Here is a 16,787-nt window from a genome sequence, read left to right as displayed (position 1 = left end):
AGGGAATAAACACCTCATAGACGGAAATGTCAAAACCAATTACACAGACCGCTCAGAACTCCTTTTCCCTTTTCCAGGAACCGTCAGCATTATCATTATCATGGATCAAGGCAAAGCTTGCAACGTTGCAGCTACGCAAAACGTTCATGGAATCGGTTAATCCTGATGTTGTCCTCTTTGTTCCTTTTCAGTTCACTTTAAAAAATGTTTTTTCCCCAAACATCTCCCACTTCAGGAAATACTTTGACAACCCCTCATAAGCCTGTAAAATTTGTGACAGATCTATGATTGTATTTAAGCAGCCTTGTCAGGGGAAGCACACTCACGCTTTCTCTGTTGCCCTGATTTAAAAGGGTGCAGTGAACTCATTGATGTTCTAATGAGAGCCTTCTGCACCTGGAAAAAACGGGGGAGGCCCAGCTGGTTTAGCTCAATGGATAGAGCATCGGCCTGTGGACTGAAGGGCACGTACCTCAGTTACAGGCTCAACCCCCAGTCCTGGTTGGGGCATGTGCTGGAGGCAAGCAATTGATGTGTCTCTCTCACATTGATGTTTCTCTCTGTGTCTCTCCCCTTCCACTCTAAAAGTCAATGGAAAAAAATATCCTTGGATGAGGATTAACAAAAAAGTGGGGCGTGGGGAATGGGTGGGACTTATAGAAGGTGATGGTTATTACTAATAAATAAAAACAATATAAATAAACATGCCACGCTAAGAAAGTCAGTGTGAACCGAACCCTTCCAGGAAACTAAGGCAGGGGAGCTGAATGGTCTAGTTGGGTAAAGAGGAGATCCGTAGGGAGAGTAAGTCTCCTGGGACACAGAAGGTTCTGATTCTGTTCTGGTGGTTCTGAAAGGTAGCCAGTGGCTACAGCAGGAAAGCGGACTCCTGGTTACAGAGAAGAGCTGGACAATAATTAGACTTGTCTGTAAACAGAGTGGACAGAAAAAAATATCATGCACGCTCCATCGCCGGAAGTTTTCAAGCACAGGCTCGGTGATCAACTGGCAAAGAGCATGTGGAAAGTGTAGTTCCCTCGGGTGAGAGATGAAACTAGATAGCTAAAGGCTAAAGGCGCCTTCCCACTCTAAGGATCTAGGACTCCATGGCTCTGGGTGATCAATAACCCACTCCAGGTCTCCCCTTTCTTCTCTGAAAATGAGGACCTTGACACAAAGTAGGGATCTAAGGTCTTTCCCAGCCTGAGACAGTATAAACTGGCGCACGTTGAGGGCCATGCTCTGGCATTGAACTCACTGTCCAGTCTGGAGGAAGCCACTGAACTTCTCCCGGCTTTGCTCTGAGGTCTTTCCTGGAATCCACAGACAAGATTGGGCCCTTGGAGAACATGAACCCGTCAAGTGCTTAAAGCACCACTGTAGAAAGCAGTAGGTCACACGCCTGAAGTCAAAACATTGATCAAACAGAAGTTTTCTAATCTCATTTCAGACAATACCAGTCAATGAGAGCATTGGGACGATGCCTTAGGGTTCCTTGTCATGGACTTGAAGGGCACTTGCCGTGAAGCTCATGTTGAACTTGGTTAGAGAGTATGTCTCAGGTCTAGACAGGAAACTCCCTGAGAAGGGAGGAAGCACAATGCGTGCTTTATGCCCAGAAGGCTGATATGCCCTGCCTCATCTCAGGGACTGGGCTTCCCAGCCCCATTAGTGTTTAGTATACAGTTGGTGCTCAAAAACATTTGGATGAACAAATTAAGTTTTATTGAGGGAAGATGGCCCTTTTTAACAAATCTTTCTACATTATATGGTCACTTCAAATGTGCACACTATATATAGCATCTCTTTAAATTACCTTGACAATTGGAGCTGAAACACCAGTAGACAAAGTCTTTCTGGGGGAGAAAGGGGAGAACAGCTGTGACAGCAGAGGGACATATGTCAGGCTACCAGCTGGAAAAAGCCTTGGATGCCTTGAGGCCATTCCCTGACATGCTCCCTAATTTCTGATTAAATCTGTCCCTGAGTGAACATTTGCCTCTTGTCCCACGCAAGAGAAAAGGTGTTTGCACTAATTTGAAAAGCAATGCTGACCTATTTTCCTCTCTAAGCTTTTGGGGAAAGAGAGAGTATGGCTCCCTTTACTTATAAAACTAAAGTGCAAAGATTTTAAAGGTTTGGGTCTCCACCCACCCCTTCGCCCCCCTTAGCCAGAGCTCCTGCCTAGCAGGGCTGACACTGGGTATAGTGGTGAAATGGCTGCACCTTTGGGAACCCCTGGACCGCTGGGGCTGGCCCCCAGCATGAGAGGATCTCTCTGATTCTGTCCCACTCCCCAGGGCCTTCTCCTAGTATCATCCCCAATACTTGCTCCAAATCCCAGTGATATCATCCCCCTAGCATTCTACTGGTGTCTATTTCATGAGATTCATGAGATTCAGTTTCCCATTCAGCTCCACAGCCCAGTGCTCCTGGACATGCTTATACATCTTGGTATCAACCACAGAGTACACCATCTGAAGTGGAGCTTCAAGTGATTGATGAGGATGTAGCTGATATATGGCCTATGTTCCCCTCCCAAGGACAGGTACTTTGTCATAAGACTGAAGTCCAAAGAATGACCCTGTTGGAGGCAGAGAAGGAAGGTGGCAGAGCAATGGATTGGGTGCAGAAAACCCTGAATGACAGTCAGCTTTTCCTGACCAGCTGTCAGGACACATCAACTGAAAAGAGAATGGAATATTTTAAACCAGAGATATTTTGAAAAATGCAGGCTATATGTTTCACTAACTTTTACTTGTAAGACTAATCATGTCCTCTACTAACAATTGTTTCTCTAATTCTTCAAAGAGTTTGCTAGATGGGGAGCTAGTCTGTACTCTATTGAAGGAGTCTAGTTGGAGCTCTAGTTATTAGCATACAAGGTTTATCTCTGATTAGACTGTACACTCGTTGATAGCAAGGATCTTGCCCTCATAATCTCAACATCCGTAGTTCATAGTGGCAGACCCATAGCAGTTTGCTTGGTAAATATGGGATGGATGGATGGATGGATGGATGGATGGATGGATAAAACCTAGTGGCACCCACAACTTAAACTATAGGTGCTGTAGGAACAGCAATTGCACAGGCCAATATAGACTTAAGAAGAAGACAGTAGAGAGGCAAGTAGGGAGAGAAATGGAGAGCAAAGGATCCTTGGGCCACCTGGTTTAGAAGGAGAATCAAGAAGGCTCTGGGTAGACAGGAGAGAGTCTCTGTGCCTTTGCTTCTCTGCCTGTCAAAGGAGTGAGTTTAGGTCATCTATCAGGCTCTTTCCAGCTTGAAAGCCTATTGAACCACAAATTGTTAATATCTGGTTGTTAGGCTCTGGTCAGCACAAGTGGTAGGCTACCTTCACCAGGAGATCAGCTGGAGTGGCAGGCATTTTTGAGTATTATTTTGAGGATAATCCTTAAATTTTAATCATAATTCACATGAGGAGCTATTTGTCCTCCTACAAGAGGAAATGCTTGTATTTAAAAAACTCTGCAAACACGAGCATGAGCCCCGTGCCATAGCATTGAATCTGAACGGCATTCTTTTAGCCTCCCTCTCCTCTCAAACAATGCTGCTGATTCCTCTGCGTGAACCTGCCAACTTGGATGCAAAGAACAATGTGTCCCACAGCCGTCCCACCACACCCACCTCCTTTCCATCTGAAACCTGACCTCTGCTCCTTATTATAAGCCATTACAATTACGAGGCAGCAGAGACTCCCAAAAAGTCTACACCCACACACAGAGTTGCTGGGAGCAAATTGCTCCAAGTGCATTCAAGTTCAAGAACATGAGGAGGAGAAAGGCAGAGGGGTTCTAATCTTTGGCCTGTCACATGGAAGAAGAAAGAAAATCCTCATGTACCACGCTTGTGTCCTATAACGTTCATCATCTGAGATCACAGCCAATGAGTCTTTTCTCTGTGTCCCTTTTTCTCCCCCAGTCCTGAGTTAGGGCAACTGGTTTGGAACTAGAGCAGGAGGGGAAACAGCAGACTGAATTCTAGATAGGAACCTCAAGGGCTGATAAATGGGGCCTAACCTGGGGTAGCTGTGCATCTTGACCCACTCTCAGCAGCCCTTCAACATACAATAGACATTGGGGAAGTTTGTGGCTGGAATCTTCTTCCAGGGAGATAATATATGTGTACGTTTCCTAGGGCTGCCATAACAAATGACCACAGACTGAGTGGCTTAAAACGACAGATTTATTTTCTCACAGTTCTGGCAGCCAGAAATCTGTAGTCAAGGTATGGGCAGGACCTCACTCCCTTGAAGGCTCTAAGACAGGATTCTTCATTGCCTTTTCCTATCTTCTGTTGATACTAGCAATTCTTGGCATTCCTTGGTTTGCGGCTGCATCACTCCAATTTCTGCCCCTATCATCACATGGCCATAGTTACTATGTGTCTCTGTGTCTTCACATGGCCTTCTTACAAAGACCCGAGTCCATAGTTGTAAGGCCCACCCTAATCCAGTATGACCTCATCTTAATTAAATATACCTGCAAAGACCCTAATTGCAAATATGGCCACATTCTGAAGTTCTGAGTTGACATGAATTTTGAGGGGACACATCTCAACCCAGTACAATACAGTAAAGGGCAAAGGCCACAGCCTAAAAGTCAGGAGACCTGGGTTCAAGGTCGGACTCTTTCACTTGTTAGTTATGTGGACTTAGACAAGTCATTAGCCTGTCAATGCCTTTACTATAAAATGGGAATAACAACAATAATAACTACATCTCAGGGTTGTTGTGAGACTAGAGTGACGGTGACTGTGGACATTGTGATGTGGCAATGACCTCGATGCTATGGCAGCCTCCAAGTCTACTTCTAGGCTGGCTAAAGAGGAAGTCACAGAACATTAGGTGGTAGGCAGCTTCTAAGACAGTCCCCAGTGCTCCCTGCCTCCTGCTACTCACGCCCTTGTATGTCCCTCCCTTGAGTATTGAGTGGACTTACTGACTTACTTCTAGTGAATCTGGCAAAGAAGATGAGCTGTCACTCCTGAGATTAGGGTATAAAATGACTCTGGCTTCCCTCTCGCTCATCTCTCTTTTGCTTTCTCACGTCCTCGTTGGGATGGAAGACAGCTGCCATGTTGTAAGCTGCCTTATGGCGAGGCCCACATGGCCAAGCACTGAGAGGGGAACTCTGGCCAGCAGCCCACGAGAAAGAGGAGGATCCTGCCAATACCACCCAAGTGAGCAGAGCAGCAGAGCCTCCCCCGGTTAGCCCTGATCACAGCCTGGGACAGACCCTGAGCAGAGGACTCTGTTCAGATTCCTGACCCGGAGAAATTAGGAGATAATAAACATTTATTATTTTAAGCCACTGGATTAGGAGAGATTTTTTTTTACACAGCCATAGATAGCTAATTGCTATAGACTCAGTGTTTCTGCCCCTTTCCCCCCCCAAAATTCTTAAGTTGAAACCTAATTCCTAGTGTGATAGTGTTAGGAGGTGGGACTTTTGGGATGATTCATCTCATGAATGGGATTAATGCCTTTATAAAAGAGACCCCAGAGAGCTCCCTTGCTCCTTCCACCATGTGGACCAGGAAGTGGGACCTCATCTGACATCTGGCAGCACCTTGATCTTGGACTTCCCAGCCTCCAGAACTGTGAGAAATAAGTTTCTGTTGTCTATAAGCCACCCAGTCTAAGGTATTCTGTTATACTAGCCCAAACAGACCAAGACATTAATTCAGTTTTCTAAATCAATTTAAAAATTGAGAAACAAGAGGAAAGAGATGACATAGGGTGCGGGTGGGATGAAGGACCATACTTCCTGAGCCCTGGATTATGCAATATTCACAAGTCCAGTCTCTCTCTCAGTCACACCTGCCTTCCTAACTGATGGTTTGATTACAGGACCAGAGTTGAGGTCTGAGCAAAGGGGCTCACAGGCAGAAGGTACACAGCTGTGCCAGTAACACACACTTGCTCCATGGGGGAGATGCAGGGACAAGTGCTCATGGCCCCAGCTAGCGCTTGTCAATTAGCCTGTTGAGCAGTATGTTTGTTGTTTTTTTCTGGCAGGGACACATGGGACCAGCATGGATAATGTCAATGTGTGCCTATGTTAAGACCTTAGTGCCTCATATAACTTGTGCATATTTAACATATCATATTTGGTGCCTTGTATACATTATGTGTGTTATGACTATTTAATACCTACTTGGTCTTTTCATCCTTTTTTATTTATTTTTTGTTTAAAAAAGTAATTTTTTATCTTTAGTATTGTTACTCATGCCATCTGCTTTACTGGTCACATCTTCACTACATTTTTACCTTGCTTAGAATGCCTTCTGTCAAGCCTATCAAACTCCTACCCATCCTCCAAAGCCCAGCTTTAGTGCCACCTTCTTCAGAAAGCCTTCCTAACACTCCAGCCCATAGGGTGCACAATCCAGTTCACAAAAGCTAATGGATAATTTTTCAGGAATTTTGAGAGCTGGTTATTGAACTCAGGCATTATTAAAAGTTAAATTATATAAACGTACAATGAAATAAATTATATTAAAGACAAGGGGAGTAAATGCTCAGAACTCATTCCTTCTGAAGTATTATAATACACTTGACTATACTCTATGATTGAGCTTATTTATATCTGTTGCATCATTGCGGTGCAACTACATTGAGTGCTTTTATGCATCTCTTTCCAACTCCACGTTTCATGAAGCCAACCTGGTGACTTGAAATTGATCATGGTGGAAGTGTGGTATTTACACCATGGCAAGTGGCACATGCTACAAAATTGACCTTTTCTTTTCTTCCCAGGGAGCTAGTGGTTAAACGTTTACCAACACCACCACTGGCTCCAGCCAAAGTAATCTCTCTGAATTCTAAACTCTCGTAGCATTTCCTGTCTTTACTGCTCAATAAATGGACATTTCAGCATTTGCTGCCTTAGTTACCAGGTAATTTCCTGAGTGTGTATGTGTGTACATGGGTATATGCACTTTTTCTCCCTATAACTGAGTTGTTGCCACTTTTAGGGGCAGGCACAGTGTCCCCTTTAGCCCTCCTGAGCCCCCTTTTCCTTAAATAACTGAACAAAATTCATTCCCCTCCCCTGTGTGAGAGCCGGCACCATCTCCAGGCTTTCTGGCACTCCTGGGGGCTCATACTTTCACCATCTCCTCCACTGTTGTTCTGACTCCTGGCCTCTCCCTGCCACTGCTCTCCTGTTTCTGCCCCACATTAGCCCCTACTGCTCCTCCTTTTCCCCCCACAGCACTATGGACACAGCAATATATCTTTACCAAGGGCTTGACGCGCATGGGCTGAAGAACAGCACTGAAATGGCAATAATTCAACATGAGGCATCACTTCCTGATACAGCCATTCCCATCACCCGAACTCTCTCTGTGTCCTTTGTCCTTGGTCCCTCTCCACCAGGACTCTCGTCTCTGTGTTTGGGGGTTCCCAAAGCTCCAGTTTCTTTATCCACCAAAGGAAAGCCACAAGTCATCTAACTTTATGATGTCAAGAGATTTCCCCTGAATCCCTCCCCAGCTAGGAATCCATCTTCGTACATTAAGGGGGGAAGATTATGATAAAAACTTTCAACCAAGTGGGTATAGAATACATATACCTCAAAATAAAGGCTGTATATTACAACTCCCTAGCTACATTATACTCAATGATGAGAAGCTGAAAAAGGTTTCTTCAAAGATCAGGAAAAAGACAGGAGTGCCCACTCTCACCACTTTTATTCAATGTAATATTGGTAGTCCTAACCAGAGCCATTAGGCAAGAAAAGGAAATAAAAGGCATCCAAAGTAAAAAGGAAGAAGTCTTTAAAAACTATCTCTATTTGCAGGTAACACAATATTATAGTTAGAAAGTGCTAAAGACTCCACCAAAAAAAACCAAAACAAAACTGTTGTAATTAATAAATTCAGTGAATTTGCACGAAACAAAAGCAATATATTTAAAAGTCAGCTGTGTTTCAATATACTCATAATGAACTACCAGAAACAGAAATTAAGAAAAAAATCCCATTTACAATTACATTAAAAAGAATAAAATAACTGGGAATAAATTTAACCAAGGTGATAAATTTAACCAACGAAAACTATAAGACACTGATAATAGAAACTGAAGAAGATACAAAGAAATGGAAAGATATTCCATGCTCATAGATTGGAACAATAAATACTGTTAAAATGCCCATACTATCCAAAGTAATCTATAGATTCAATGCAATTGCCATCAAAATTCCAATGGCATTTTTCACAGATATAGAACAACAACAACAAAATCCTACGATTTGTATGAAATCACAAAACCCATTGAATAGCCAAAGCAATCTTGAGGAAGAAAAGCAAAGCTGAAGGCATCACACTTCCTGATTTCCAACTATATTACAAATCTATAGTAATCAAAACAGTATTGTACTGGCAGAAAAACAGGCACATAGAGCTATGGAACAGACTAGAGAGCCCAGAAATAAACCCATGCAAATACGGTCAATTAATTTATGACAAAGGAGCCAAAAATATACATAGAATATACAATGGGGAAAGCACAGTCTCTTCAATACACAGTGTTGGAAAGTTGGACAGCCACATGCAAAAGAATGCAACTGGACTACTATCTTACACCATATGCAAAAATTAGCTCAAAACAAAAACTTAGACATAAGATCTGAAACCATAAATCTCGTTGAAGAAAACTTAGGCAGTAAGTTGGTTGTGAGTTTGGGTGATGATTTTTGGATTTGTAACAAAAGCAAAAATAAACAAGTGGAACTACATCAAACTAAAAATCTTTTGCACAGAAGAAAAAAAGCATCAACCAAATGAAAAGGTGACCTACATAATGGGAGAAAATGTGTGCAAATCATATATTTAATAGGGGTTTAATATCAAAAATATATTTTAAAAACTCTTTCAACTCAATAGTAAAAAACAAAAACAAAACAAACAAACAAAAAACCAGTTTGAAATGGGCAGAGGCTCTGAACAGTCTTTTTCCCCAAAGATGACATACAAATGGCCTACAGGTACCTGAAAAGGTGTTCAACATCACCAATCATCGGGGAAATGCAAATCAAAACCACAATGAAACATGACTTCATACCTATTAGAATAGCTTTTATAAAAAAGATATGTTATTGAGGATGTGGAGAAAAGGGAACCCTCGTGCACTGTTAGTGGGAATGTAAATTGGTGCAGAAAAAACAGTATGGAGGTTCCTCAAAATATTACGAATAGAACTACCAATGACCCAGCAATTCTACTTCGGAGCAATTATCCAAAAGAACTGACAACAGGATCCTGAAGAGCTATTTGCACACCCTTGTTCACCACAGCATTATTTACAATAGTGAGGAGGTGGAAGCAACCTGAATGTTCACCAACAGGTGACTGGATAAACGAAATGTGGTGTGTACACACCACGGACTATTACTTGGCCTTAAAAACACTGTTAAGAGGGTACATTTGTTATGTATTTTCATCACCATTTTTTTTAAAAGGAAGGAAACAGATTCATCTTCCCATTCTAAAACTATGTGATTCTCTGACAGGACTCTAGACACAATACAAGACAATCATATGTGAGCCTGATATAAATGAAATACTGGGGTCACCCTTCACCATCCCTGTGGATAACAGGTATGTTGAATGAGGTGTCCAAATGTTGCGGTGAGCCCACTTTTAGCTCTGGGACAGCCTATACACTGTATAACCTTTTTACAACTGGAATAAAGTCTTCTACCGGGGCGCAAGGCACATGCCTGTCACCTCCAACCACCCTGCGCCACACCCAGGCAAATGGGCTTCCTCTTCTGCCTGTGAGCAGCCTGTTGGGAAACCTCACCTACTTAAATGAACTTATGGTACATCCTTTAGAAGCGAGAAAATATCCCCTTTTACTCTTTACTTTGTGAATAGTGTTTGCGCAATAATCGGCTTGTCAAGGGCTCATGCAAAAGGACGGCCACTCACTGTCATGGCTGCTTTGACACCACCTCCACGAAAATCATGTTATCACTTCACCCCTTTAAAAATAAAAGGCGGGGGGAAGCGGCAGATATTTGAGGTGAGGGTCAGATGTTGCCAGAGACCAGTTTTTTCTGCAAGACAGTTCCCACGTGTGCCTTGCTCTGCTCCCAGTGTTTCCAAGCAGGGTCTCGGGCCTGTGCCAGAGTGGTTTGGGGTCTGGAGCATCCCTTAAAGGAGTTGTAATGTTCTTTTTTAAAAAAAAAAAAATTTTTATTGATTGCAGAGAGGAAGGGAGAGGGAGAGAGACATAGAAACATCAATGATGAGAGAAAATCATTGATTGACTGCCTCCTGCACGCCCCCACCTGGGGATCGAGCCCGCAACCCGGGCATGTGCTCTTGACTGGAATCAAACCTGGAACCCTTCAGTCCGCAGGCTGACGCTCTATCCATTGAGCCAAACCAGTTAGGGCGGGAATTGTAATGTCCTTGACAGACTGTCTATTAAAATACTTGTATCCTCGTCTGAAGTTTCCAGTCTGTGTTTGCACTGAGCCCCATCCAGCTCCAAAGGGAAATAAAACACCAGATGTGTTCTTTGCAGCAGGTTAGAGCCAACCTTTATTGTCAGTGGCACCAAATTCTGCACCATCTGCCCAGCCCAGAGACTCCAAGTAGCTCCCCACGGCCGAGCGTCTTAAGTGGACAGGGGGTTTGGAAGAGGTCGAGTTGCGACTCTGGCCACCTCCCAAGCCTGAAAACATTTGTCAGATGATTTTATCCATGGTGCCTCCCTTTATATCACAAAATCAAGCATTTTTAGAACTAAAAAGGATCTTGGAGATCTTCTAGGTCAATACCCTCAACCTACCAAGAAGGAAACTGGGAGGGGCGTGCAGTGAGTTGAAGAGTCGGCAAAGGATGCCTGCTGCTGGTAACAGAGCCTGGGCCAGAACCAGCGGGGCCTCCTGACTCCCTAGGTTAGCAGCTTCCCACTCCTGCCCGTCAGAGTTTCCAGAGAACCAAAACATTGACAGCCCCCCAACATCAGTCAATATTTACTACAACCAAATGCCAGCAGAACCTAGAGATTTTGAAATTTGCACTCATGCGGTTTGATGTGTTCGACTGGAAAAAGATTTTTGACTTATCTATAAGGGATCTGTTTATTTAGCTCGCCCTGGTGGAGTGTTTTGTACCCCTCGACCAGATTCGCGCTCAGTTAAATGTTCCACAAACACCCAGCCCATGTCTCCTGTTCCTGCACCCCCACAAAGGACCCAAGAGACAAACACCTTCTGGTCCCCAGACAGACTGACTGGGTAGCAGATTAGAACAAGTGTTTTCTGCTATTTGGTCCTGCAGACCTCACTTGATGGAGCCACTGAACCAAAGTCAGGGGACCTGGGTTTGAGTTGGAGTCCCTTCAATCCCTGCCTGGCTCCCTCGGAAAGGCTCAGTCCTGGCCTGATCTTCAGAAGCCAGGAGGGATATAAGCTCTCAGCTTCCACTCAGCCCAACTGCCCATTTCCTAGGTTGCTATCCATGCTCTGCTCTTCCATGCCCAAGGGGTAACCTGCAACAGAACCGTCTACCAGGTTTGGCTTGTTCTCCTCTGCACACTCACCCACTGTCCCCCGTAACCCTGTCTATGTCAGGCCTCCTTAGTCCTGGGTTCTGGATACCCTGTGTCCTGCCCACCTCTTGGACCCCAGGACAATCGTGGGCTAGACTCTCCAGTATTGAAGGCTCTCCTGGCTGGGCTGGGCTGGGGTGAAGTGCCTGGGGGTACATTCAGATTTCCAAGCTGATGCCGCACCAGGATTGGGGACCACTAGCCTTAATAGCTCCCTGGCTTTCCTCCCAGTCTCGTGAGTTCTGCCCTCTGCTCTCCCACCTGTCGCCCCCCATTCCTCTTTTAAGCCTTGGTTGAGTCCAGTTCCAGAGGAGGCCTATCCGACCTTTTGAAAGTCAAGGGGGCCAGGCTGGGCACACATGGTTTAAAGCAGCGCTCTGCACAAACCGGCAAGCACACCTGTGATTTCTCTGCCTGGTGGCATGGGAGGTCTACAGGACAGGGTGCGAAGGATCTGGACATCAGACAACAAGGCAGCTGGGTTTCAGAAGGTCAGTTTGATTATTAATGCCTGAGAGGGATCTGGCTTTGAAAGGGAGTTGAAATGTTCCCACTAATTGAGGAAGATAAAAACTCTGAGGATCTTAATGTGGCGACGGGTGCATCCTGTCCCCAGGCCCCGGGAAGGTCACTGAAACATGGAAACTCATCAGCCATAGGAGACATCACTAAACAAGACTTTGAATTTGAGGACCTATTTTTAAAGAGTGCATGTTTCTCGTTAAAAGTACTAAATCCGGCGATAGAATGAATGGCCTTAGTTTCTATTTCAGTTTTGTTGATTAAAAATCTGGGTCCAGGATGTGCCCCTTTGACAATTTCCCAAAGCACGCGCCTTCCTCCTACAGCTCTCAAAACTGCATCTCGCCAGGGCCCTCGTCCTGCGCTCAGGGCTGCGGCTTTCTCTTGAAGCCCTGAGAAAGGTCAATCAGGGAGTGTCGTGGGAATAAGCCGAAGACCCCTGCGTGGAAAACAGTGCAGCCTTAGACCACAGAGCCGTTGTGGAGGCCCCCAGAGGCCGGGAAGATGAAGGCTCCCAGTTGATCCGGTGATGGGGCGGCTCACACACAGTCAGGAGGATGCTGGTCACGGAGGAGGCGCATCCTGCTGAGTGAGTTAGGGGTCAACTAGCGTCAGCTCTCCTTTCGACCTCTTGTTCTATCCACCCCAGTGACTCAGAGATGGAAGATTTGGCGCTGGCCGGTTTTTCTCAGTAGTTAGGCAGCCGTGGGCAAACTACGGACCGCGGGCCGGATCCGGCCCGTTTGAAATGAATAAAACTTTTAGGTAATGATGTTTACTTTGAATTTATATTAGTTCACACAAACACTCCATCCATGCTTTTGTTCCGGCCCTCCGGTCCAGTTTAAGAACCCATTGTGGCCCTGAGTCAAAAAGTTTGCCCACCCCTGAGTTAGTGTTAGGCCCGCAGACCGAAGGGTCTCTGGTTTGATTCCTGGTCAAGGGCGCATATCTCGGTTGCAGGTTCCCCAGCCCTGGTAGAGAGGCAATTAATCCATGTGTCTCTCTCACATGGATCTCTCTCACATGGATCTCTCTCTCTCTCTCTCTCTCTCTCTCTCTCTCTCTCTCTCTCTTTCTTCTCCTCCTGCTCCTTCTCCTCCTCTCCCCTACCTTCCTCCCTCCCACTCATTCTTCAGAAGTCAATGAAAAAAATATCCTCAGGTGATAAGTAAAAGGAAAAAAAAAAAGATTTGTCCAGGTAACTCTTTACAAGTCTGTTTCACTTGCAAACTTCCCCAGTGCTTTCGTAAACTGTTTCAGTTGGGTTCCTCAGAGTAGATTCATGTGCAAGAGGTTGGCGATGGGGCGCCTCCATAGGAGAAGAAGAGGGTGGGGGAAGCAGTGCGGCCTGAGACCACAGAGCAGTTAAAAATCTGGGTTCAGGAAGTGCAGCCCAAACGCCATCCCCAAAGGAGGTCTCAGGTGGGAGCCCCCGGAAGCAAAGCACTCAGACACTGGGGACAGGCGCACAGAACCAGGAAGGGGGCTCCAGCAGCTCTGGGTGCAGCAGCGACCGCGTCTGCTACACTCCGGCTCGCTCAGCTGGGCCCTAAACAACTCAAGGAGGCAGGAGGGATTCCGCCCGCCATTCACAGAACAGAGAAGCTAAGATGAAAAACAAGCTGCAGCCAAAATAGCCCCAGGGATGTAAGTCTCGCATAGGGCAGAGAGTAGTATCGCCATAACTGTGTACGGTGCCAGGTGGGTCCTGGAAACATGGGGGGACACTTTGTAAAGTATGCGATTGGCTAACCGCTGTGCTGTCCACCTGACACCAATACAAAATACTGAAAGTAAACGGTAATTGAAAAATAAAAATAAAACGCAACACCCAAGGAAAGCCGTAGGCAAGGTCGCACACTCGGTATAGGTACACATAACAAAGCGTGCAGAGCTCACCTGCTGTGCTCCGACCCCAGCTCTTCCCTCTTCCGCAGAAATGATTCTTCTTGCTGCCCACGAAGGATTCCCACCTGGCCAAGGCGCGTGCGTCCACGGCAGCAACGTAACTGGGAAGTCAAGTCAGCTGCGTCCCACACCAGCTGGAATTACTGTGGGATTTGTTGGGACTTATTGATGTTGATGCTGCAGCTTCTTAGCCCCTAAAGCAGAACAGCTGATGAGGACTTGGGAGCAGTTTCGTACAGGGGGCCTTGACTTACGGGTGTCCCCACTAACGAGTTTTTTGAGATACCAGCTCTCTCTCCGCTGATTTTTTGCATTGAGTTGACAGAGTAATTTGAGTTAACGAGCTCCTTAACGAGCTCGGTCTCGGAACGAATTAAACTCCTAAGTCAAGGCCCCACTGTACTTCCTAACCGCCTCACCTCTAGAAAACAGACTTCAGAACAGAGTTGTTCTGATGAACAGACTCACCATGTCCGGTGCCCCCCAATACCTGTGCTGTTCCCATCTGTGTGATACCCTGCCCTCTACTCACATCCTCCTGGCAGCCAATCACCCCCATACTCCCCAACCATAAGCCTCTGGGTAAGCCTTGCCGATGCCCCCACCGTCCCACGGCATCTGACCTCCTTAGACATCAGCCTTTCGGTGGTATGTCCTCCTGCCTTACCTTCTTAATGGGCTGGCTTCTTCCTGCCCAACCTGGACATCTGTTTCTTAGGCCTCGCTTGTTAGGACCGATGCCACATCTGTGTGTCCTCTGCAAAGTCCCGCATGGCATTTCAGAAACAGGAGATGTTTGGACAGCATTCGGTCACTTGATTTTGGAGACAGAAAATGGAAGCACCCAGAGCAACCTGCCCAGGTAAATCCTGAGCCACGGGCAACACTCGGCTTGGAAACGCTTCCTCTCTCTCCGTTTTCCTTGTTGCAGCTGGGAAGGACCTGAGAGATCCCGGTGGAAGATCTCCCCTGTTAGCACCGGAGGAGGAAGGGGCGGGGCCTGGAGGCAACATGCCCACCTGAGCTAATAGCTATATGGTCTCAGGCAAACTCACTCCACTTGTTTCTGCCTCTGTTTTCTACTCTGTAAAATGGGTTTAATAATAGCACCTGTCTCATGGGGTGATGGGGACTGAGTTTCGTGCATATGAAGGGCGCAGAGCAAGCATTCTGAATAGATGTATTGATTATCAGGATTACTATTGTTATAAGAGTCCAGCAAAGGAAGGAGTTTGCCTAAGCGTTCTGTATCTAGGAAGACTGTGCCCACATGTCTCAGTGAGGCCTCCCCTGACCACCTTATTTAAGTGGCAACCCTCCCCCTTGCCTATACTCCTTATGCCCCATCCTGGCTTGTCACCTCCTAACCTACTGTGTAATTTACTTATTTGGTTTGTTATTTGTTCACTAGGGGAAAGCGAGGGTGGGGGCCCTGCCCATTTTGTTCACTGCCATACGCCCAGTGCCCGGGACAGAGCCTGGTCCACCGTGGGCACTGTATTTATTTACTGACTGATGAAGTGGCGAGTCTGGGTTACAGTGTTGCCTCGGTGGCTATGAGCAGCCCACATGGTGGCCCGGTGATGACCTGGGGTGGGGCTCCCCGTGAACGGCCCTCCCTCTATAAGCCCCTATTCCCCACACCTACACATCCACCGGGACCCTTCCGCAGCAAATTGCAGAAAAGGTTCTACCTCCACGTGCAGGCACTGCCTGAATTCGAAGGAAAAATACCTGGGCTGCCAGGCAGGGCCACATCTGATTCCCAGGGTGGCTGTTGCCCAGCTGTGTGATGGGCAAGGCCTTTTGCCTCTTTGGACCCTTCTCGTGGGCCTGGGGGTCTCCAGGCCTCTCCCAGCTTCCTCAGTCCCAGCTGCACGGCTTCCTTACTTGCAGAACCCACGAACATGGAGCCTCCCTGGCCTTCCTGGTTACCCCTGATCCAAACCAGCCAGGGCGGCTCTGCTCTCAAGGGAGAGGAAGTGCAGGGAACAGCCTCCCTGCCCGGCCGGCTCCCCTGGGACTGGCCCTTGTGCAGCAGGGCTGGACCCTGGCTGTCTGCTTTGAAGCTGAGCTCCTTGCTTGGGTGGGGCATGTGTCTGCATGGGCAGTTTTTTTTTTCTCCTATTGCCAAGAATTTCCGCTGCCAGGGGCATTCATCTTTCCCAGGAACTCCCTTCAGCTGAAAGAGAAAGGAAAAGCAAATAAAAGACACCCTCCCTGAACAGGGAGACTTTCTTTCTCTGACTGAGTCCTTGATTAGAAAAACGTTCTGCCAAGTGTGGCATCCTGTTCTGGCCCTGCCCTGCGACTCCTCTCCCCGGTGGAGCCCTCGGGGCTGCTCTGTGTGTGAGTAATGGCAGCGGGGGCTGGGTGGCCTTGGGTGGTTGCTGCAAGGTCAGCAGTAGATGAACTTTTGGGACTCGGGGACATGAATTCAAGCTGTCAGCCAAGTGTGCAAAGTTGCCCAGCTGAAACTGATTAACTTCTCTCCCAAGCTCGCTCGCTCGCTCTCTCTCTCTCTCTCTCTCTCTCTCTTTCTTAATAGCAATTTATGCACATTGCCTGCTGGACAATTTAAAAAGATAAAAACATCCAGCCGGCATGGCTCATGGTTGAGTGTGTTGACCGATGAACCAGGAGGTCAGGTTTGATTCCCAGTCAGGGCACATGCCCAGGCTGCCAGCTTGACCCCCAGTGGTGGGCATGCAGGAGGCAGCTGATGAGTGAAACATCATTGATGTTTCTATCTCTCTCTCTGAAA

At 46.6% G+C, this 16,787-nt stretch overlaps 1 long non-coding RNA gene across 1 annotated transcript in view; it reads right to left on the bottom strand.

Annotated features, from left to right (window-relative positions):
* Positions 1-15,029, bottom strand: part of LOC118669730 — a 36,504-nt gene extending 21,475 nt beyond the window's left edge. Inside the window, exons 1-2 of the long non-coding RNA XR_004972113.1 lie at positions 14,691-15,029; positions 14,015-14,217 (exon numbers count right to left, since the gene is read on the bottom strand). This is a non-coding gene — a long non-coding RNA (uncharacterized LOC118669730). The remainder of the gene's footprint in view (positions 1-14,014; positions 14,218-14,690) is intronic.
* Between the last annotated feature and the right edge of the window lie 1,758 nt (positions 15,030-16,787).

Source organism: Myotis myotis, unplaced genomic scaffold (assembly GCF_014108235.1).
Source record: "Myotis myotis isolate mMyoMyo1 unplaced genomic scaffold, mMyoMyo1.p scaffold_m19_p_15, whole genome shotgun sequence".
NCBI classification, from domain to species: Eukaryota; Metazoa; Chordata; class Mammalia; order Chiroptera; family Vespertilionidae; genus Myotis; species Myotis myotis.
Note: the sequence above shows the minus strand (reverse complement) of the source record. Positions and strands in the feature narration are given on the sequence as shown.